Genomic DNA, 24375 nt, shown 5'->3' with positions numbered 1-24375 from the left:
TGTACCACAAGGACTTTGTATATGCCATGGCTGCTAAATGGCTATCTGGGGTTTTCTTCAGACAACTGTTGAGCACAAAATGCAAGGCCATCCCTGGGTGGGCTTGAACCACCAACTTTTGAATTAACAGCCAAATGCACTAACGAATTGTACCACAAGGACTGTGTATATATCATGGCTGCTAAATGGCTATCTGGGGTTTTCTTCAGACAACTGTTGAGCACAAAATGCAAGGCCATCGCTGGGTGGGCTTGATCCACCAAGCTTTCAGTTAACTGCCAAATGCACTAACCAATTGTGCCACAAGGACTATGTATATGCCATGGCTGCTAAATGGCTATCTGGGGCTTTCATCAGACAACTGTTGAGCACAAAATGCAAGGCCATCCCTGGGTGGGTTGGAACCACCAACCTTTCGGTTAACAGCCAAATGCACTAACCAATTGTGCCACTAGAACTGTTTTTATATGGCTTGGCTGCTAAATGGCTATCTGGGGTTTTCTTCAGACAACTGTTGAGCACAAAATGCAAGGCCATCCCTGGGTGGGCTTGATCCACCAACCTTTCAGTTAACAGCCAAATGCACTAACCAATTTAACCACAAGGACTGTGCATATGCCATGGCTGCTAAATGGCTATCTGGGGTTTTCTTCAGACAACTGTTGAGCACAAAATGCAAGGCCATCCCTGGGTGGGCTTGATCCACCAACCTTTCAGTTAACAGCCAAATGCACTAACCAATTGTGCCACAAGGACTATGTATATGCCATGGCTGCTAAATGGCTATCTGGGGTTTTCTTCAGACAACTGTTGAGCACAAAATGCAAGGCCATCCCTGGGTGGGTTGGAACCACCAACCATTCAGGTAACAGCCAAATGCACTAACCAATTGTGGCACAAGGACTGTGTATATGCCATGGCTGCTAAATGGCTAGCTATGGCTTTCTTCAGACAACTGTTGAGCACAAAATGCAAGGCAATCCCTGGGTGGGTTGGAACCACCAACCTTTCAGTTAACAGCCAAATGCACTAACCAATTGTGCCACAAGGACTGCGTATATGCCATGGCTGCTAAATGGCTATCTAGGGTTTTCTTCAGACAACTGTTGAGCACAAAATGCAAGGCCATCCCTGGGTGGGCTTGATCCACCAACCTTTCAGTTCACAGCCAAATGCACTAACCAATTGTGCCACAAGGACTATGTATAAGCCATGGCTGCTAAATGGCTATCTGGGGTTTTCTTCAGACAACTGTTGAGCACAAAATGCAAGGCCATCCCTGGGTGGGCTTGATCCTCCAACCTTTCAGTTAACAGCCAAATGCACTAACCAATTGTACCACAAGGACTGTGCATATGCCATGGCTGCTAAATGGCTATCTGGGGTTTTCTTCAGACAACTGTTGAGCACAAAATGCAAGGCCATCCCTGGGTGGGTTGGAACCACCAACCTTTCAGTTAACAGCCAAATGCACTAACCAATTGTGCCACAAGGACTGTGTATATGCCATGGCTGCTAAATGGCTATCTAGGGTTTTCTTCAGACAACTGTTGAGCACAAAATGCAAGGCCATCCCTGGGTGGGCTTGAACCAACAACCTTTCAGTTAATAGCCAAATGCACTAACCAATTGTACCACAAGGACTGTGTATATGACGTGGCTGCTAAATGGCTATCTGGGGTTTTCTTCAGACAACTGTTGAGCGCAAAATGCAAGGCCATCCTTGGGTGGGCTTGAACCACCAACCTTTCGGTTAAGAGCCAATGCACTAACCAATTGTGCCACAAGGACTGTGTATATGCTGCGGCTGCTAAATGGCTATCTGGGGTTTTCTTCAGACAACTGTTGAGCACAAAATGCAAGGCCATCCCTGGGTGGGTTGGAACCACCAACCTTTCGGTTAACAGCCAAATGCACTAGCTAATTGTGCCACAAGGACTGTGTATATGCCATGGCTGCTAAATGGCTATCTAGGGTTTCCTTCAGACAACTGTTGAGCACAAAATGCAAGGCAATCCCTGGGTGGGCTTGAACCACCAACCTTTCAGTTAACAGCCAAATGCACTAACCAATTGTACCACAAGGACTTTGTATATGCCATGGCTGCTAAATGGCTATCTGGGGTTTTCTTCAGACAACTGTTGAGCACAAAATGCAAGGCCATCCCTGGGTGGGCTTGAACCACCAACTTTTGAATTAACAGCCAAATGCACTAACGAATTGTACCACAAGGACTGTGTATATATCATGGCTGCTAAATGGCTATCTGGGGTTTTCTTCAGACAACTGTTGAGCACAAAATGCAAGGCCATCGCTGGGTGGGCTTGATCCACCAAGCTTTCAGTTAACTGCCAAATGCACTAACCAATTGTGCCACAAGGACTATGTATATGCCATGGCTGCTAAATGGCTATCTGGGGCTTTCATCAGACAACTGTTGAGCACAAAATGCAAGGCCATCCCTGGGTGGGTTGGAACCACCAACCTTTCGGTTAACAGCCAAATGCACTAACCAATTGTGCCACAAGGACTGTGTCTATTGCTTGGCTGCTAAATGGCTATCTGGGGTTTTCATCAGACAACTGTTGAGCACAAAATGCAAGGCCATCCCTGGGTGGGCTTGAACCACCAACCTTTCAGTTAACAGCCAAATGCACTAACCAATTGTACCACAAGGACTGTGTATATGCCGTGGCTGCTAAATGGCTATCTGGGGTTTTCTTCAGACAACTGTTGAGCACAAAATGCAAGGCCATCCCTGGGTGGGCTTGATCCTCCAACCTTTCGGTTAACAGCCAAATGCACTAACCAATTGTACCACAAGGACTGTGCATATGCCATGGCTGCTAAATGGCTATCTGGGGCTTTCTTCAGACAACTGTTGAGCACAAAATGCAAGGCAATCCCTGGGTGGGCTTGAACCACCAACCTTTCAGTTAACAGACAAATGCACTTGCCAATTGTGCCACAAGGACTATGTATATGCCATGGCTGCTAAATGGCTATCTAGGGTTTTCTTCAGACAACTGTTGAGCACAAAATGCAAGGCCATCCCTGGGTGGGCTTGATCCACCAACCTTTCAGTTAACAGCCACATGCACTAACCAATTGTGCCACAAGGACTGTGTATATGCCATGGCTGCTACATGGCTAGCTATGGCTTTCTTCAGACAACTGTTGAGCACAAAATGCAAGGCCATCTCTGGCTGGGTTGGAACCACCAACCTTTCAGTTAACAGCCAAATGCACTAACCAATTGTGCCACAAGGACTGTATATATGCCATGGCTGCTAAATGGCCATCTGAGGCTTTCTTCAGACAACTGTTGAGCACTAAATGCAAGGCAATTCCTGGGTGGGCTTGAACCACCAACCTTTCAGTTAACAGCCAAATGCACTATCCAATTGTGCCGCAAGGACTGTGTATATGCCATGGCTGCTAAATGGCTATCTAGGGTTTTCTTCAGACAACTGTTGAGCACAAAATTCAAGGCCATCCCTTGCATTTTGTGCTCACCAGTTGTCTGAAGAAAACCCCAGATACCCATTTAGCAGCCATGGCATATACACAGTCCTTGTGGCACAATTAGTTAGTGCACCACCGTTTCGGTTAACAGCCAAATGCACTAACTAATTGTGCCACACGGACTATGAATATATGCCATGGCTGCTAAATGGCTATCTGGGGTTTTCTTCAGACAACTGTTGAGCACAAAATGCAAGACTATCCCTAGCAGGATGGGTTGCATGGCTACCTAGCTTTTCATCCTTCCCACCCTTGCCCTGGAATCTTCCAGACTTCAAATTGCTGTCCTTTGCTGTGCGTGTTACACCAGCATCATCATCCAGGGGTGCACATGATCTTTCTGATTCTGAAGTCTTGAATTGAATCATGTAAGCAGCTTCACCATGTGTCCCACTGCTTTCATCTAGCTCATTTTTCTCTTGGGTATATCACAATGGTACATGCTAGGCTGGCTTCAGCATGTAGTGCTGTTGTTAGTATAGTGGTGAGCATAGCTGCCCTCCAAGCTGTGGACCTGGGTACGATTCCTGGCTAATGTATGTAAGCTGGCTTTTGACATCCTACAAATCCGAGAGAGAGATAGAGAAGGAGAGCTTTTAAATAAAATAAAAATCAGAATTTCCAGAACACAAATTTTTTGCCGAAATTCTGAATTATGCGGCCGAATTTGAGAGGCACTCGAATTCAGATTATCAGAATTTGGATTTGGATTCGGCTACCCTGAAAATCCACCCGAATTTTCGGGTAAATTTGCATTCTGGAGACCCGGAGAGCACCCCTGCTTAACACGTGATAACTGAGTTATCATGGTTTAGTGACTCAAGCCCTTGGTGTTAATTAAGGATTTTTTATCACCTACAAATGGCAGCAGGTGAAAATTTTCTCTTCTCCATTGCTGACTTGTAGGATAGAGCCATTTGAGCTGTGTTTCATGACTATTTTACGGAGAAGTAGGCAGAAAAGAAGAGTGTGGACTTGATTCACTAAACCATGATAACTCAGTTATCACATGTTAAGGCTTTGCACGTGCAAACGTGCGTGCTAAGTAGTGTGCACGTGTAAGTTTATGCCGTTCGTGTGCTAAGTTTTAGAGCGCGAACGGCGCTAAGTGCGGTATGCCATTGAAATCAATGGCGCATTGCCCGCTCAGTAGATAGAGTTTGGTAATGAAATTATGAATGGTGCTTACATTAAAATATGCAGTACTGTAACACGGCACGAGCAAAAGTCTTACGTGTGTTGTATAAGGAAATATATACAGTAATATTTCAAGATATACATTCCGCTCAGCATTCCGCTCGTGTGATCTGCAGTGACTTTGCGTGCTATCATCACGCGAAGTCACTGCAGATCACAATACTTTACTTTGTTTTTATTTGATGTTGTGAGAGTTTTTTGCGCGTTTTGCAGCATTTTGGTGCGCTTGCTTTTTTTTTTTTTTTTTTTTTTACCGCAGACGCGGTTTTGAAGCATTCTGTGTGCGTTTTAATGAGTTTGCAGTTTGCATATGCAAAACGCAATTGCATTTTTCATGCATTTTATATTTGCATTTATGCAAATCACTAGGAAGACAACCAGATGTGGAAATACATCACAAAACAACAGTGTTTTACGCAACACTACCGTTCCTGCTATGTGTAAACCTAGCCTTAAAGAAAAACATTTCTTTGTTACAGCTGATACAAGTCCTGTAATAAATCTGCAGTGTGTCCACTTCCTGCTTTCATGGTAGCAGACATATTGTTAACATCCTGTGTTTACAAATTAGCTGCTCTGCCGAGGCAGCCAGCTGCAGCGGAGAAATCAAATTACAGTTGTGATTATTCACAGATGAAGGGGAATTACTTAGACAGGCTAAACTCTCTATATACTTACAGGGTGCATTTCTATATGTTTTCCTTCTTTAAGGGGTTGATTCCCAAAAGCGTGATAACTGCTATCACAGCAGTTATCACGCAATCTGCAGTGTGCGGCGCTTTGCGCATGATCGCTCGCAAGAGTTCATTTATCACGCGGACTAAAGCTTTGCGCGCGCATCAGATTGCGTGATAGCAGTTATCACGCTTTTGTGAACCAACCCCTAAATGTGACAGGCTATTCTGGGTCATCTCTGTGTAATGGGTGTCAAGTATATGGGCTGCCCTACAGTGTTAAAAAAAAAACTATTTCCGCACATATTACCAACCAATTACCACAAAGCTACTGTACACTTTACACATTTAATGAACGATTACCAACCTGTAATGATCAGTAATTGCTCAGCACAATAGTCAGTACTTTTCGAGTCACCGTGTAGTAACGTCTTAATCAATGTTACTCTCTGTGACTCTGTGCCAGATGCTAAAGGTCTCATTTCAAAATATGACATGCACCTGCTCCTGAAATTCCTGAAATCTGACCTGAGACCAGAGAATTTCTCTGGGAGTGCCATCTTAGGCTCAATAGCACAAATGGGAGGCACTGATGATGCAGATGCCTGCAGGTTGTGCACAGCATTCGTTAACAAGTTAAGTTAAAACTGCTGTGAAGTGACTGTGCGATTTAGTTGATCTACAGCCGTGGTCAGGGCCTGAACCTGTTGGCATAGTGCCTCCATAATCTTTATTGGTCTGTTGTTATGTAATGATCAGTAATTGCTCTAACAGCACATTAGTCAGTACTTTATTCAAGATGTCAAATACACGTGATTGGGTGCACAGTAACGTTCAAGAACACACGAGAGTGACAGCCCTAGTGAGTGGGGCTCACTAATAATAGAGTGGTCGTTCAGGCAAGGTTGGCAACAGATCAGACATACAAGGTACAAAATCAGCAGGCAAGAACAGAGTATAAGTTCAGGCAGAGGTCGGCAACAGATCAGATAGGCAGAGGTACAGAATCGAGAGGCAAAATCAGAGCAAAAGCAAGATGGCGCTGTGAGGCTGCCTCGGCTCACAGGGCTCCTGTGTTTTTGTCCCTTTAGTTCTTTTTTTTGTTGTTTTCCCAGCCGTTTTTGTTAGTAGCATTAGCTACTGATTTAGCTTCCCCTGCAAAGAAGCCAAGAAGCCTCCCCAGCTATTCCCAGCCTCCTAGGACTCCCGTTCACTAGCCTGGAGCCCTGACTCGTGGCCCCGACTACCCACGCTGAGGACTCCTCCACCGCCTCACCTCCATCAGCTGGCTCTCTGTGGCCCACATTGGCTATTTTCGCCGCCGTCCTGCCGCAGCAAGCACGCTCCTGGCTGCCCAAGGGAGGACGGCCCCTGCCGCGGATTCCCGCCTCACATGCGCTCAGAGGAGAAGGCCACCCGACACTGATTGATGCTCCGATTGTCGCCGCATCCCTGGCACAGCTACCTCATGCGTGATCGGCTCCTCCGCTGCCAGGCACAGGCCGATCCGCTCCTCCACCGCATCACCATCTAATGCCTCCACTCCAGGACTCCTCCGCTGCCAGGCACAGGCCGATCTGCTCCTCCACCGCATCACCATCTGAGGCCTCCACTCCAGGACTCCTCCGCTGCCAGGCACAGGCCGATCCGCTCCTCCACCGCAACACCAGCTGAGGCGTCCACTCCAGGACACGTGCCATCTCTGCCTGAACACGTGGCCAGGAACATTCACGGCAGACCTGCCCCTCCACCACCAGCTGCAATCTCCACAAGTCCCTAAGCCTCCGGACAGGGACAGAGGGCAGCCCACTGCTCCATCCACGCACACTGGGTTAACCAGGTGAGAGTTTTATGTGCTTTCTGCTTGCTGCTGTCTGCTGCTGAGAAGCTGCCTGCATGTCCCCCTGTGTCCCATACCTTCCACCATCTGCACCGCTGAAGGGCCACTTGCTTACTTCCCTAATACTGCCTTTGGTCAATCTGCCACACACTACTGTTCTTACCACTGTGGAGGAGTCTACGTGGTCATAATTTGTTTTCATTTGTATTGATCTGCGACTGGGTCACAATACAGACTGGGTAGGACTGGTACTGGTCACAAATGGTTGTTGCACTGTTACCGCAGGAGGGGATGACCTATGACCTGTGACAAATTGCTACTGTAACTTATTAAATATGGACTCTGTTGCACTGTTTATGATGTCACAATGGGCCCGTGTCTCATTGTTACCGTAGAGTACTCTGGCTGCCACAATATCTGAACTGGGTTGCTCTGTACTGTAGCTGGGCCGCAATATGGACTATGGTGCACTGTTACTGCTCTGGAGTCATGGACTGTGAGGTCAGTTGACAGCCTATGTTGTACTGCTGAACTATTATCGCACAAGGCCCAGCGACCGCGTGCTGGCTCCACACCCTTGCCTCCCATGCCCCCTCAACCCACACGCTCCACCTACACCAGATCACAGCTACTAAAATGGGAGCCCAGCGCAGCCCTGCACCCAGAGAACAGGCTCCTGTTTGACTCCCTCTGGAGCCATGTCCAAAAAATCACTGCCCCTGGGTCAGGGCCCCGCTGGGGCCAGCGACGGAGAGGTTGTCGTGCCGGCGCCGTGTGAGACTAAGAAGGAAGGGACTGCGATCAGCCATCCCCGTGGTCCTCCTGGCAAACGTCTGCTCTCTCCCAAACAAGTTGGACAAACTGCGGCTCCTCAGCAACAAGAGGGAACTTGGCAACAACACCCCAGTCCTCTGCTTCACAGAATCATGGCTACACGACAACATCCCAGACAATGCCCTCCACCTCCCTGGTTTCAGTATCATCAGGGCAGACCGTGACAGCGTGCTCTCTGGGAAAAGGAAAGGGGGTGGCATCTGTTTCTACATCAGCTCCGCCTGGTGTCCCAACACCTCTGTTCTTGCCAAGAGATGCTCCCCAGATCTGGAACTCCTTGTAAACTGCAGACCAGTATATTCACCCAGGGAATTTTCCTCCTATGTCCTTGTTGGAGTGTACATTCCTCCTGACGCTGATGTCAAAATGGCCCTTCGCGTGCTCAGCAATACTATCACATAGTGGGAGTCGTCCCTTCCTGACTCGTTATTCATTATCTTGGGGGACTTCAACAAGGCCAACCTACGCCAAGAACTGCCGCGCTACCACCAGCATGTCACCTGCCCCACTAGGAACGCCAACACTCTGGATCACTGCTACATGGTTGTAACGATTGGTGTCAACACGCAGAGAGAATCTGATTATTGGTGAGCTGCAGACTCACCAATAATGCAGATATACACCAGATTATGAATGATCTGCAGAATCACTAATAATCCAGGGATGTCTAACCTCTGGACACCTGAAGCGTGAGTGTACAGTATAACAGTAATACTTTGAGAGAGAACTGCCAGAAGAACGGGGGGCAGTAAGGAGAAGGAAATTCACCCCTGGCTTATGGGTGTATTTCTTAAGCCAAAGGCTCCCTAGGAGAGGGACCTAGGCCTGGTTGCAGGAAGCCCTGCTGCTAATATGAACAGATTTGCCCTATCTGGATGTGAGATCCTATCTCTCTACACCCTAGTGGCGAGATAAGGAAGTACAGGTATACAATGCTAGTCTTGGGTGTGTGGTCAGTATTTACAACACTCCGGAACTAGTCTATTACATAACATAGCATAGAGACAGTTTCCTAAGCTTGGGTGTGAGGTCCGTAGTCACAACACCCTGGAACTGGTCTAAAGCATAACATAGAACTGACACAGTATCCTAGTCTTGGGTGTGAGGTCCGTAGTCACAACACCCTGGAATTGGTCTAAAGCATAACATAGAACTGACACAGTATCCTAGTCTTGGGTGTGAGGTCCGTAGTCACAACATCCTGGAACTGGTCTAAAGCATAACATAGAACTGACACAGTATCCTAGTCTTGGGTGTGAGGTCCGTAGTCACAACACCCTGGAATTGGTCTAAAGCATAACATAGAACTGACACAGTATCCTAGTCTTGGGTGTGAGGTCCGTAGTCACAACATCCTGGAACTGGTCTAAAGCATAACATAGAACTGACACAGTATCCTAGTCTTGGGTGTGAGGTCCGTAGTCACAAAACCCTGGAACTGGTCTAAAGCATAACATAGAACTGACACAGTATCCTAATCTTGGGTGTGAGGTCCGTAGTCACAACACCCCGGAACTGGTCTAAAGCATAACATAGAACTGACACAGTATCCTAGTCTTGGGTGTGAGGTCCGTAGTCACAACACCCTGGAACTGGTCTAAAGCATAACATAGAACTGACACAGTATTCTAATCTTGGGTGTGAGGTCCGTAGTCACAACACCCCGGAACTGGTCTAAAGCATAACATGAGAACTGACACAGTATCCTAGTCTTGGGTGTGAGGTCCGTAGTCACAACACCCTGGAACTGGTCTAAAGCATAACATAGAACTGACACAGTATTCTAATCTTGGGTGTGAGGTCCGTAGTCACAACACCCCGGAACTGGTCTAAAGCATAACATCAGAAGGTAATCTAACTCAGTGTGGATTCCCAGGTCCGTCCTGGTTCAACCACACTGTAGGATCTGACTGAGGTCTGTGTGCTAACACATGAAGAATTTGCAACGGCAGACAATGTGAGACTGAGGGACGAGTGGTTATATAGTGCAGCGCTGGCCAGCGCCACCCAGTCCCCTTCAGCCAATCCGCATGCATCCTTGGATCAGATTACTAGCGGAGTCAGCTGATCCCTCTCTGCTTCCCATAAAGCTTCTGTCTTGCCGCGCGCGCGCGCGTATTCCTCATCCTATGTGCACAGGAAGGCTGCATCACATCAGACTCATGTCGCCGCATGTAAACCGCCGGACTAGACGCGGAAACGGCCGCCACGCCGTCAGAGCACGCGGTGGCCGTTCCGCAATCCTTTACAGTACCCCCCCCCCCCCGAGGAGTGGACTCCGGACACTTCCCACCAGGATTCCCAGGATGTGAGTCATGAAACTTTTTCCTCAAGTCATCTGCGTGCATGCGGCACTCTGGTACCCAAGTTCTATCCTCCACACCATAACCTTTCCAGTGTACCAAATATTGCACAGAATTTTGCACCAGCCGGGAGTCCAGAATCTTCTCAACCTCATACTCAGGTTGATCATCAATCATTACAGGAGGGGGGGGGGAGTGGAATCCACCTACACTGCCGGCTTGAGCAACTGACTCCTCCAAGACGGGAGGAGTCAGACTGACAGTAGGAAGGAATGTCTGAAAGTAACCCTCAGGACGAAGGGTCGCTAACAGAGCGAGGAACCGCCTCTAACGGTAAGGTCGGTTCTCGAGGTCAGACAAGCCAGGTCGTACACACACGGACAGATACAGTACAAGATCAGAAGACAAAGGTGGAGTCTAAGTACAGGCAGGGTTCGGCAACGGGGTATCAGATATATCGAGGTACAGAATCAGGAGGCTAAGGCGGAGTATAGGAACGAGCCGGGGTTCGGCAACAGAGTATCAGAAATATCGAGGGACAAGATCAGAGTTCAGGAGGATAGTCAAGGCAGGCAAAGGTCATAACAGATAATCACAATCAAATTAGTACTTTAGCTATCAACAGAATCTAGCTAAGTGTAGGATTACAGCTCCAGCTGGTCCCGGCACACTTATGGATCTGACTACGGATCTGGGTGCTCCCACATATGTGATCGCAACGCCAGACACCAGAGAAATGACCAGCTAGCAGTATATATACATATGTGTTTCCCCAGCACCTCCCTAAGTGCTGGACCAATGAGGAGTGGAGTCAGAGTCAGCTGACCAGTCTGGTCAGCTGACTCACTTCTGGTTGCTATAAGGCCTGCCTCTCCACGCGCACGCGCGTCCTACGAAACCTGAAGGGACTACGAGTCCCAGCCACCGCAGCCCTGCTCTGCGGTGTCTCCGCAGCTGGGACAGACGCGCCAACCGCCACGTCAGACGCGGCGGCTATGCTGCGTTCCGCAATGCCATGCACGGGGGCAGCCGCCTCAGACTGAGTGGAGGCGGCTGCCTCCCAGTGCTTGCCCATATCGTGCGCGGAAAGAGCCGCCTGCCGCTGACTCCTGGCGGCGGGTCTTCCGCGATTTCTGACAGTACCCATGCCCCCCCGCCCCACCCGAGATGTGGACTCCGGACAGCTCCTTCCAGGCTTTTCTGGGTGCAAAATGTGAAACTCCCTTTTTCACTCATCAGCATGCATGCGAGTCCCCGGTACCCATTGCCTCTCAATGCCATACCCTTTCCAATGTACGAGATACTGTACCGAGTTCTGTACAGTGCGTGAATCTAAAAAATTTTCCACCTCATATTCGGGTTGGGCATCTACCAACACAGGAGGAGGAGGAGTGGGACCCACCTGGACTGCTGATTTAAGAAGGGATACGTGGAAGGACCTTACCCCCCGCATGCTGGTGGGAAGATCGATGGTATAGGTAACATCGTTGATCTTCCTGGCTACCGGGAATGGACCCACAAACCTGGGACCAAGCTTGTTAGAAGGTTGTCTCAGGGTCAAGTGACGTGTGGATACCCAGACCAAGTCTCCTGGTCGGAACCTCCACTCTAATGACCGTCTCTTGTCGGCTTGACCCTTTTGACTCAGAAAGGCCTTCTCCAGGTTACTTCTTACCGTCCCCCAAAGGTCCTTAAATGACCTTTGCCAGGCCTCCAGGGCTGGGAACGGAGTGGTGGCTACTGGTAATGGGGAAAATTTGGGTGATCTCCCCGTCACTACCTGAAAAGGAGAAAATCCTGAGGACGAGTTCTTTAAATTATTTTGAGCAAATTCTGCGAAGGGCAGGAATCTGACCCAATCGTCTTGCGCCTCTGCCACATAACACCTCAAAAACTGCTCTAAGGACTGATTTATCCTCTCAGTCTGGCCATTAGTCTGTGAGTGATAGCCTGATGAGAATGACAGCTTTATGCCCATAAGCTGGCAAAAAGCCTTCCAAAATCGGGAGACAAATTGGACTCCCCTGTCTGAGACTATGTCTTCAGGAATGCCGTGTAATCTGAAGACATGAGTGATGAATAACTTGGCCAATTCCTGAGCCGAGGGGAGTCCTTTAAATGGCACAAAATGGGCCATGGTCTACTACCACCCAAATGACCGCCATACCTTCAGATCTGGGGAGCTCACCCACAAAATCCATGGACAGGTGGGTCCACGGCTCACTCGGGGTGGGCAAAGGCTGCAAAGTACCGACAGGTGCCAGCCGGGAGGGTTTACTCTTGGCACATGTCGCACACGCCCTCACGTATTCTTTGCAATTCGCTGCCAAAGAAGGCCACCAGGCGCATCTGGCTATCAGATCCTGTGTTCTAGATGCTCCAGGATGCCCCGCATTCTTATGCGCATGGAACATCTCTAGAACCTGGAGGCGAAATGGCAGAGGAACGAACAGAACCCCTGCGGGCTTCCCTTCCGGGATGTCCTGCTGAAAAGGAATCAAAGTCTCCCTCCAATCCTCCCAAGTTTCAGTTGCTGCCAGTATCAACCTCTGGGGAACAATGGTCTCTGGAACGGAGGGCTGTGCTGTCTCTGACTCGAAGCATCTGGATAAAGCATCCGCCTTAACATTCTTGCTACCTGGGGTGTACGTAATAATGAAACTGAACCTAGAGAAGAATAACGACCATCGAGCCTGACGAGGGCTCAACCTCTTAGCCCCCTCAATGTACTCTAAGTTTTTGTGATCGGTGTAAACCGTGATGGTATGCTCAGCTCCCTCTAACCAATGTCGCCATTCCTCGAAAGCCAATTTAATGGCCAGGAGCTCCCTGTTGCCAATATCGTAATTCTTCTCTGCAGGGGAGAACCTACGAGAGAAGTAAGCACACGGGTGCATTCTACCCTGCAAGCCTGACCGCTGAGACAGCACAGCCCCCACACCAACCTCCGAAGCATCCACCTCAACAATAAACGGGAAAGACGTATCCACATGTCTGAGGATGGGTGCTGAACAGAATAGGCTCTTCAGGGTGGCAAAAGCATGTAAAGCCTCAGGAGACCAGTGAGTGGTATCTGCTCCTTTCTTAGTGAGACTGGTAAGGGGAGAAATGACCGTGGAGTACCCCTTTATGAACCTTCTATAATAGTTGGCGAAGCCAAGAAAGCGCTGCAGGGACTTCAACCCAACCGGCTGCGGCCACTCCAGAACAGCGGAGACCTTGGCAGGATCCATAGACAGGCCTGTGGTGGAAATTATGTACCCCAGGAAAGCGACAGATGTTACCTCAAAAATGCACTTTTCAAGCTTTGCGTACAGAGAGTTCTGCCTTAGCTGATTCAAAACAAACCTCACATGGTTCCTATGTTCAGAGAGGTTGTTGGAGAAGATAAGGATATCGTCTAGGTAGACTAGAACGAATCTCCCCAACACCTCCATGAAGACCTCGTTAATGAGTTCCTGGAAAACGGCCAGGGCATTACATAGCCCGAAGGGCATCACCAGGTACTCATAATGCCCGTCTGGTGTATTAAAGGCCGTTTTCCATTCATCGCCCTTTCTTATGCGTATCAGGTTGTACGCGCCCCGCAAATCTAGTTTAGAAAAAATCTTGTCGTCGGTAATCTGTGTGAACAAATCGTCTATCAGCGGCAGCGGATAGCGATTTTTTACTGTAATTCTGTTAAGGCCGCGGTAATCAATGCAGGGTCGCAGACCTCCATCTTTCTTTTTAACAAAAAAGAAACCTGCCCCAGCAGGCGACCGGGACGGGCGAATGAAACCCTTGGCCAAGTTTTCACAGATGTAATCCTGCATGGCCAATTTTTCGGGCCCTGAAAAATTGTACAAATGACCCCGGGGGGGGGGGGGGGGGGTACACAACCTGGACGGAGATCGATGGGACAATCGAAAGGGCGATGTGGGGGCAATTTGTCAGCTGCCTTGGGACAGAACACATCAGAATATTCAGAGTACTGGTCTGGTACCCCTCCCACCTGAATTCTGGTTTGCCCCAATGTCAACTTTCCCAAACAATGTTGAAAACAACGAGGTGACCAGGTGGTTAACTGACCCGTGGCCCAGTCTATTTGAGGTGAATGGACTTGCAACCACGGCATGCCTAGGATAATAGTGGAGGTTGACATATTTAACACGGTAATTGTTCCCCATGCAGTACCCCTATGGTGACCTTCACCTCTTGAGTCTGCGACAGAGCACGATTCCGTTGCAGAGGGGAATCGTCTACTGCCGTGACCTGAATGGGGGGTCTCACAGGGGTGAGGGGAATACCCAACTCCTGAGCAAACTCAAAGTTCATAAAATTCGCCGCTGAGCCAGAATCAATAAAAGCCTCAGTGGCCAAAGACTTGTTCTCCCATGTAATCGTACAGGGGAGAAGCAATTTTTTTCTCTTTAAGGGGTGAAAATTGTGTGCCTAGGGTGTCACCCCCCACTACTCCTAGGCAAACTCGTTTCCCGACTTGTTAGGACAGTTTCACACCCTATGCCCTGCTTCTGCACAGTATAGGCACAGTTGTTCCGTCATTCTCCGCCTTCGCTCCACCTGGGTCAGTTTTGATCGACCAATCTGCATTGGCTCGGGTGGAGGCAAGGTCGGAGAGGGTGAGACAGATGGAGATGGCGTTACTAGGGGTGCAGCGGAAGGTGCTGCATAAGATGTCACCCTGACACGGTGACTACCCCGAGTCTGCCTCTGATGGCGTAACCGACGGTCGACTCAAATGGCCGATGTGATGGCCTCATCGACTGTCTTGGGCTCTGGTAAGGTCAACATTAGGTCGGAGACCTCCTCCGACAACCCAGACAGAAAGTAATCCATCACAGCGTAGGTGTCAAATCTGGCGGTAACTGACCACCTACGAAACTCTGACGCATAATCCTCGACTGGGCCTCTGCCTTGTCGCAACAGTTTGAGCTTCCGCTCAGAGGTTGCCGCCAGGTCAGGGTCATCGTATATCACTGCCATGGCCTTAAAAAATTCCTCTACCGAGGTCAGAGCTGTATCTGTGGGAGGCAGGTTGTATGCCCAGGACTGGGAATCACCAGTTAACAGGGTTTTAATAAAAATGACCCGTTGGGTCTCAGTCCCCGAGGATCGGGGTCTCAACTCGAAGTATGACAGCACTCTACTCCAGGGGTCTAGTCCTGGAAAAAGAAGTGAGTGGACTCACCCTAAAAACCTCTGCGCGGCGCGCCCAAAAATGGGCGTGGTCAAGCATAGCGTGGGCGTGGTCATGGGTGGGGCCAAATATACATGGCCTTAGCAGTGGTATAAAAGGTCTGCCAGGGGAAGTTTGAGCTCTGTCGTAGAGTATCCCCAAAAAGTAGATGTAATCTGACAGCATTTCACCAAAAATACACAATCTGGCAGAGGTTCCTCCAAAATACAGATAATATGGCAGTGGTTCCCCCAAAATAGACAATCTGGCAGCAGCAGTTCCCCAACATACACATAATCTGGAAGCAGTTCCCCCAAATACGTGAAACCTGGTAGTGGATCACCCAAAATACATGTAACACCCAATATACATGTAATCTGGCAGTAGTGGTCCCCAACATACACAATCTGGCAGCGGTTCCCCAAAATACACGTAATCTGGCATCAGCGGTTCCCCAAAAATACAGATCTGACAGCAGTTCTCCCAAAATAGGTACCCCCAGTATAGCTAGCCAGGTCTATATGTGTCCCTAGTATAAGTAGCCATGTGTATAGTTGTCCCCAGAATAGGTGGCCAGATGTAGAATGTCACCAGAATAGGTAGCCAGGTGTATAGATGTCCTTAGAATAGGTGGTCAGGTGTAAAGATATTCCCAGAATAGGTGGCCAAGTGTATAGATGTCCCCAGAATAGGTAGCCAGGTCTATAGGTGTCCCCAGTATAGCCAGGTGTCCCCAGTATATCTAACCAGGTGTTCAGGTGTCCCCAGTATAGCCAGGTGTATAGGTGCCCCCAGTATAGCCAGGTGTATAGGTGTCCCCAGTATAGCCAGGTGTATAGGTGTCCCCAGTATAGCCAGGTGTGTAGGTGTCCGCAGTGTATGTAGCCAGGTTTATGGGTGTCCCCAGTATATGTAGCCAGGTGTATATGTGCCCAGTATATGTAGCCAGGGGTATATGTGCCCACTATATGTAGCCAGGTGTATAGTGGCCCCAGTATATGTAGCCAGGTGTTTAGTGGCCCCCAGTATATGTAGCCAGGGGTATATGTGCCCACTATATGTAGCCAGGCATATAGTGGCCCCCAGTATATGTAGCCAGGTGTATAGTGGCCCCCAGTATATGTAGCCAGGCGTATAGTGGCCCCCAGTATATTTAGCCAGGTGTATAGTGGCCCCCAGTATATGTAGCCAGGTGTTTAGTGCCCCCCAGTATATGTAGCCAGGTGTTTAGTGGCCCCCAGTATATGTAGCCAGGTGTTTAGTGGCCCCCAGTATATGTAGCCAGGTGTATAGTGGCCCCCAGTATATGTAGCCAGGTATATAGTGGCCCCCAGTATATGTAGCCAGATGTATAGTGGCCCCCAGTATATGTAGCCAGATGTATAGTGGCCCCCAGTATATGTAGCCAGGTATATAGTGGCCCCAGTATATGTAGCCAGGTGTATAGTGACCCCCAGTATATGTAGCCAGGTGTATAGTGGCCCCCAGTATATGTAGCCAGGTGTATAGTGGCCCCCAGTATATGTAGCCAGGTGTATAGTGGCCCCCAGTATATGTAGCCAGGTGTATAGTGGCCCCCAGTATATGTAGCCAGATGTATAGTGGCCCCCAGTATATGTAGCCAGATGTATAGTGGCCCCCAGTATATGTAGCCAGATGTATAGTGGCCCCCAGTATATGTAGCCAGATGTATAGTGGCCCCCAGTATATGTAGCCAGATGTATAGTGGCCCCCAGTATATGTAGCCAGGTATATAGTGGCCCCAGTATATGTAGCCAGGTGTATAGTGACCCCCAGTATATGTAGCCAGGTGTATAGTGGCCCCCAGTATATGTAGCCAGGTATATAGTGGCCCCCAGTATATGTAGCCAGATGTATAGTGGCCCCCAGTATATGTAGCCAGGTGTATAGTGGCCCCTGTATATGTAGCCAGGTATATAGTGGCCCCCAGTATATGTAGCCAGATGTATAGTGGCCCCCAGTATATGTAGCCAGATGTATAGTGGCCCCCAGTTTATGTAGCCAGGTATATAGTGGCCGCCCCCAGTATGTGTAGCCAGTTGTTTCCCCCCCCCCCCCCCCCCGCTGGAGGGGAGCAGCGCAGCAGAGAGGAGCATTGCGCGCAGCGTGGGGAAGGGCGGACGTTTCCCCCCCCCAACCCTCACCTTGGGGCTCCTCTCCCTGGCTCTCCCCTCCATAAAGATGCGGCGGTGGCTGGCAGCGGTGACTGGCAGCGGCATCGGTGGGCGGGACTTACCTCCTCCAGTGTTCCGGGTGGACGCTGTGCGTGCAGCTACTCTGGTCTAGTGAAGACCAGAGCAGCGGCACGCACAGCGTCCACCCGGAACACTGGAGGAGGTAAGTTCCGCCCACCGATGCCGCTGCCAGTCACCGCCGCCAGCCACCGCCGCATCTTTATGGAGGGGAGAGCCAGGGAGAGGAGCCCCAAGGTGAGGGATGGGGGGGGGAAACGTCCGCCCTTCCCCACGCTGCGTGCAATGCTCCTCTCTGCTGCGCTGCTCCCCTCCAGGGTACTAGGGGGGACGGTGTCCACTGTCCAAAAAAAGTAAGTGGACGCCGTCCCCCCGCGTTCACGCAGGACTCGACCCCTGCTCTACTCTTAAAATTCCGGAAGTCAGACTTGTGGGCGGAAAATTTGTCTGGTACGGGCATCCGTATGTCATCACTAGGAGGGGATCGCACCGAATCAACTGACGTCTGAAGGGTTTGCACAGAGCCTGTTAGGGCATCAATTAAAGCTTTGTGCTGGCCCAGTGCTTGATGGATAGTATCCACCGAAGTGGCAAGCACAGTCAGAGGGTCAGCGCGTGCGTCCATCAGTTTATTGGTCTGGCGTTCTGTAACGATCGGTGAAGCACAGAGAGGATCTGATTACCGGTGATCTGCAGTATCACTGGGAATACAGATATATACCAGATTATAAGTGATCTGCAGTATCACCGATAATCCGATATACTAGCTAACCTCTGTTCACCTGAGTAGAGTGTAGTGTTTGGTGTAACAGTAACACTTCAAAAACTTGGCCTTAGTGCAGCAAGGAGTACTGCACAGCTTCCTTCCGCAGACCTGAGCTCTCCAAGACGGGAGGAGTCAGACTGACAGTAGGAAGGAATGTCTGAAAGTAACCCTCAGGACGAAGGGTCGCTAACAGAGCGAGGAACCGCCTCTAACGGTAAGGTCGGTTCTCGAGGTCAGACAAGCCAGGTCGTACACACACGGACAGATACAGTACAAGATCAGAAGACAAAGGCGGAGTCTAAGTACAGGCAGGGTTCGGCAACGGGGTATCAGATATATCGAGGTACAGAATCAGGAGGCTGAGGCGGAGTATAGGAACGAGCCAGGGTTCGGCAACAGAGTATCAGAAATATCGAGGGACAAGATCAGAGTTCAGGAGGATAGTCAAGGCAGGCAAAGGTCATAACAGATAATCACAATCAAATTAGTACTTTAGCTATCAACAGAATCTAGCTAAGTGTAGGATTACAGCTCCAGCTGGTCCCAGCACACTTATGGATCTGACTACGGATCTGGGTGCTCCCACATATGTGATCGCAACGCCAGACACCAGAGAAATGACCAGCTAGCAGTATATATACACATGTGTTTCCCCAGCACCTCCCTAAGTGCTGGACCAATGAGGAGTGGAGTCAGAGTCAGCTGACCAGCCTGGTCAGCTGACTCACTTCTGGTTGCTATAAGGCCTGCCTCTCCACGCGCACGCGCGTCCTACGAAACCTGAAGGGACTACGAGTCCCAGCCACCGCAGCCCTGCTCTGCGGTGTCTCCGCAGCAGGGACATACGCGCCAACCACCGCATCAGACGCGGCGGCTATGCCGCGCTCCGCAATGCCATGCACGGGGGCAGCCGCCTCAGACTGAGTGGAGGCGGCTGTCTCCCCGTGCTTGCCCATATCGTGCGCGGAAAGAGCCGCCTGCCGCTGACTCCTGACAGAAGATCAACGGCATAGGTGACAGCATTCATTCTTTTGGTGACTGGAAACGGCCCCACAAATCTAGGCCCTAATTTGGGTGACAGTTGTGTCAATGCCAGATGCCGCGTAGACACCCAGACCAAATCTCCTGGTGAAAAGTCCCATTCAGCAGCGCGTCTCTTGTCGGCCTGCTTTTTCTGAGACTTGAAAACCTTTCCCAAATTTGTTTTCACCAAGGCCCAAATTTGTTTCAACGCCAGCTGCCAATCCTCCAATGCTGGGAAGGGAGTAGATGCCACTGGCAAAGGAGCAAACTTAGGGGACCTCCCTGAGACCACCTGAAAAGGGGAAAACCCAGAGGAAGAACTTTTCAGGTTATTATGCGCAAACTCTGCGAAAGGTAAAAATTTTACCCAGTCAGTTTGTGCATCAGCCACGTAGCATCTGAGAAACTGTTCCATGGATTGGTTGATCCTCTCAGTCTGGCCATTCGTCTGTGGGTGGTAGCCTGATGAAAAGGAAAGATCCATGCCCATAGACTGACAAAATGCCCTCCAGAATTTAGATATGAATTGGACTCCCCTATCTGACACTACATTTTGCGGAATGCCATGCAGCTGGAAAATGTGTAGGATAAAGAGGTTAGCCAGCTCTTGAGCGGAGGGGAGTCCCTTCAGAGGGATAAAATGGGCCATCTTGCTGAATCTGTCTACCACCACCCAGATGACAGTCATGCCTTCAGATCTGGGGAGTTCACCCACAAAATCCATGGACAGGTGCGTCCACGGTTCACTTGGAACCGGCAGGGGCTGCAAGGTTCCCACCGGGGCCTGTCGGGAAGGTTTGCTCCTAGCACACACAGCACACTCCCTCACAAACTCCTTACAGTCAGTGGCCAAAGACGGCCACCACGCACACCTGGCAAGGAGATCCTGTGTCCTGGTGGCCCCTGGATGACCAGCATTCTTATGGGAGTGAAATAGCTGCAAGAACTGTAAGCGGAAGGGCAGGGGCACAAATAACACTCCCTTGGGCTTTCCTTCTGGGACATCCTGCTGATATGGGGCCAAGGTGGCAGCCCAATCTGTCCAGGTTTCTGTGGCTGCCAAAACCACCTTCCGAGGCAGAATAGTCTCGGGTGCCGAAGGCTGTACCATCTCGGGTTCAAAACACCTGGACAAGGCATCAGCCTTAACGCTTTTACTACCAGGAGTATACGTAATTACAAAAGAGAATCTGGAAAAGAACAGTGACCACCGGGCCTGTCGGGGACTAAGTCTCTTAGCGTTTTCAATGTACTCCAAGTTTTTGTGATCTGTGTAAACTGTAATAACATGTTCTGCTCCTTCTAACCAATGTCGCCATTCCTCAAAGGCTAACTTGATGGCCAGCAGTTCTCGGTTGCCTATATCGTAGTTTCTCTCCACTGGGGAGAACCTACGGGAGAAGTAGGCGCATGGGTGAAGTTTACCCTGCAAACCGGAACGCTGAGACAGCACAGCCCCCACCCCCACCTCAGAGGCATCAACTTCTATTATGAACGGGAAGGTGACATCTACGTGTCTCAGGATGGGAGCAGAACAAAACAGTTTCTTTAGGGTACTAAACACCGTGAGAGCTTCCTCGGACCAGTGGTGAGTATCAGCCCCTTTCTTAGTGAGACTAGTGAGGGGCGCAACCACTGTAGAGTACCCCTTAATAAATCTCCTGTAGTAATTCGCAAAACCCAGGAATCTCTGGAGCGCCTTCAGACCTACAGGCTGTGGCCAGTCCAGTACAGCAGAGACTTTCCCAGGGTCCATAGAGAGGCCCGAGGTGGATATTACATACCCCAAAAAAGCAACAGAGGTCACCTCAAAAATGCACTTTTCCAGTTTGGCGTACAATTGATTCTGTCTTAGTCTTTCCAGCACATAATTGACATGTCTCCGATGTTCGGCAAGAGTGGCTGAAAAGACTAGTATATCATCAAGATATACTAATGCAAATTTACCCAAAATTGGTCTGAAAACCTCGTTAATTAACTCCTGGAAGAGGGCCGGGGCATTGCACAACCCGAAGGGCATCACTAAGTACTCGTAATGCCCATCGGGTGTATTAAAGGCCATCTTCCACTCATCACCGTCCCTGATACGCACCAGGTTGTATGCATCCCTTAAGTCCAATTTCGAGAAAATTTTTGCGTTGGTGATCTGGGAAAATAAATCGTCAATCAGAGGTAAAGGGTAACAATTTTTCACAGTGATCTTATTTAGACGCCGATAGTCTATGCAGGGACGGAGGCCTCCATCTTTTTTCTTAACAAAAAAGAACCCTGCGCCCGCAGGTGACCGAGAGTGGCGGATAAAACCCTTAGCTAAATTTTCTTTGATGAAGTCCTGCATTGCCAACTTCTCTGGCCCGGACAGGTTATAAAGGTGACCCCTAGGAGGCATACAACCAGATCTCAAATCAATTGGACAATCAAAGGGACGGTGAGGGGGTAATCTGTCTGCTGATTTAGGACAAAAGACATCAGCATAATCTTTATACTGCTCTGCCAATCCTTCCACCTGAATTCTGGTGTTACCCATGGTTACCTTCGCCAAACAATGATGATAACAGCGGGTAGACCAGCTTGTTAGCTGACCAGAGGCCCAATCAATCTGAGGGGCGTGAAGTCTCAACCATGGCAGACCAAGGATGATGGTGGAAGTTGCCATACATAACACAAAAAACTGCAGACTCTCTCTATGTAAAACCCCTATGGTGACCCCCAACTCTGGGGTCTGAGACAGAGGGTATTTACTCTGCAGAGGAGAGTCATCCACCGCAGTAACTAACATTTTATGCTTCAATGGGACAATAGGAATTCCCAGTTTCTTAGAAAAATCATAGTCAATAAAATTGGCAGCCGAGCCGGAGTCGAGAAAGGCCTCATGTAATGGGACACGAAAGAGCAGCCGCCTCTGCTCAGCGTGAGGCGGCTGCTCCCAGAAAGGGCATGACGGAATGCGGAAACCGCCGCGTCTGACACGGCGGCTGGGGTGCACGGCCCTGTTGTCTCTGTGCCCTAGCGCGGGGAGGCCACTGCCGGTACGGCTAGCGATGTGACCTACCCCGCGCATGGGGCAGCCGAGAGACTGCCAGACAATGTTGGTGTGCTGGGACTCGTAGACCCTCTGGCTCCAGAGTAACGCGCGTGCGCGCGGAGAGGCAGGGACTATATGGCAGCCAGTAAGAGGTCAGCTGACCAGGCCGGTCAGCTGACAAATCTGCCCCTGCTCATTGGTCCAGCACTTAGGGAGGTGCTGGAGATTGCTTTGTATATATATTGCGGGCTTTTCACTTGCCCGTTGTCTTCTGTACCTTGATATTTCTGATACTCTGTTGCCGAACCCCAGCTTGCTCTAAGACTCCGCACCTGCCTCCTGATTCTGTACCCTGATATATCTGATACCCTGTTGCCGAACCCTGCCTGTTTACTAGACTCCGCTTCTGCCTTCTGAATCTGTACTGTATCTGTCTGTGTGGTAACGACTTGGCTTGTCCGACCTCGAGAACCGACCTTACTGTTAGAGGCGGTTCCCAGACCTGTTAGTGACACGCTCGCACTGGTGTCACTCGCACTCTGTCCTTCCTACTTTCAGCCTAGCTCCTCCCCTGGGAGAGTCTAGGCATACAGAAGGAAAATACTTCTGAGCAGTTCTCCTAAGGTGCAATGCTCAAAGTATTACTGTTGCACCAAACACCCTTACACTACTCAGGTGTCCAGAGGTTAGCTAGTATATCGCATTATCGGTGATACTGCAGATCATCTATAATCTGGTATATATCTGTATTCCCAGTGATACTGCAGATCACCGGTAATCAGATCCTCTCTGAGTTACACCGATTGTTACAGAACGCCAGACCAAATACAAAATGGACGCAAACACTGATCGCCTGGGTGTACTTGCCGCTTCGGTGGACAACATCAATCAAGTACTGGGTACCCACAGAACCCTTATTAATGCCCTATCAGGGTCTGTACAAACCCTCCAGACATCAGTGGATCATGTGCGATCCCCTTCTAGCTCTGACATACGTATGCCTGTGCCTGAAAGATTTTCTGGCCACAGATCCGACTTCCGGAATTTTAGGAGTAGAGTGTTGTCCTATTTTGAGTTGAGACCCCAATCTTCAGGTACTGAGACCCAGAGGGTCACGTTTATAAAAACTTTGTTATCTGGTGACTCCCAGACTTGGGCGTATAGTCTGCCCACCGGAGACAAAGCTCTTACCTCGGTAGAGGAGTTCTTTAAAGCCATGGCGGTTATTTACGACGACCCGGACCTTGCCGCGACCTCTGAGCGGAAGCTCAAGCTTTTGCGGCAAGGCAAAGGTCCGGTCAAAGATTACGCAGCTGAATTTAGAAGGTGGTCAGTTACGGCCAGGTGGGATACCTATGCCCTGCTGGATTGTTTTCTGTCTGGTTTGTCGGATGAGGTCTCCGACTTGATGTTGAGTCAGCCCGAGCCCAAAACAGTCGATGAGGCCATCTCATCGGCCATCCGAATCGACCGTAGGCTACGCAATCAGAGACAGACTAGGGGCAGTCACCGTGTCAGGGTGACATCTTACGCGGTACCTTCCGCTGCACCCCTGGTAACTCCTTCTCCGCCTGTCTCATCCTCTCCGGCCTTGCCTCCACCCGAGCCAATGCAGATTGGTCGGTCAAAACTGACCCAGGTGGAGCGAAGGCGGAGAATGGCTGAACAACTGTGTCTGTACTGTGCCGAAGGGGGGCATAGAGTGCGAAACTGTCCTAATAAGCCGGGAAACGAGTTTGCCTAGGAGTAGTGGGGGGTGACACCCTAGGCACACAATTCTCACCCCTTAAAGAGAA

The 24375-nt window shown here is 49.8% G+C and overlaps 1 non-coding gene across 1 annotated transcript; it reads right to left on the bottom strand.

Annotated features, from left to right (window-relative positions):
- Positions 1-1126: 1126 nt before the first annotated feature.
- On the bottom strand, positions 1127-1200 carry TRNAH-GUG (transfer RNA histidin (anticodon GUG)). Its single transcript has one exon. It is a non-coding gene; the product is annotated as a tRNA-His (tRNA).
- Positions 1201-24375: the final 23175 nt, after the last annotated feature.

The sequence above is a fragment of the Hyperolius riggenbachi genome, chromosome 5 (assembly GCF_040937935.1).
Source record: "Hyperolius riggenbachi isolate aHypRig1 chromosome 5, aHypRig1.pri, whole genome shotgun sequence".
Lineage (NCBI taxonomy): Eukaryota > Metazoa > Chordata > Amphibia > Anura > Hyperoliidae > Hyperolius > Hyperolius riggenbachi.
The sequence above is the reverse complement of the archived record's forward strand: the minus strand, read 5'-3'. Positions and strand labels throughout refer to the sequence as shown.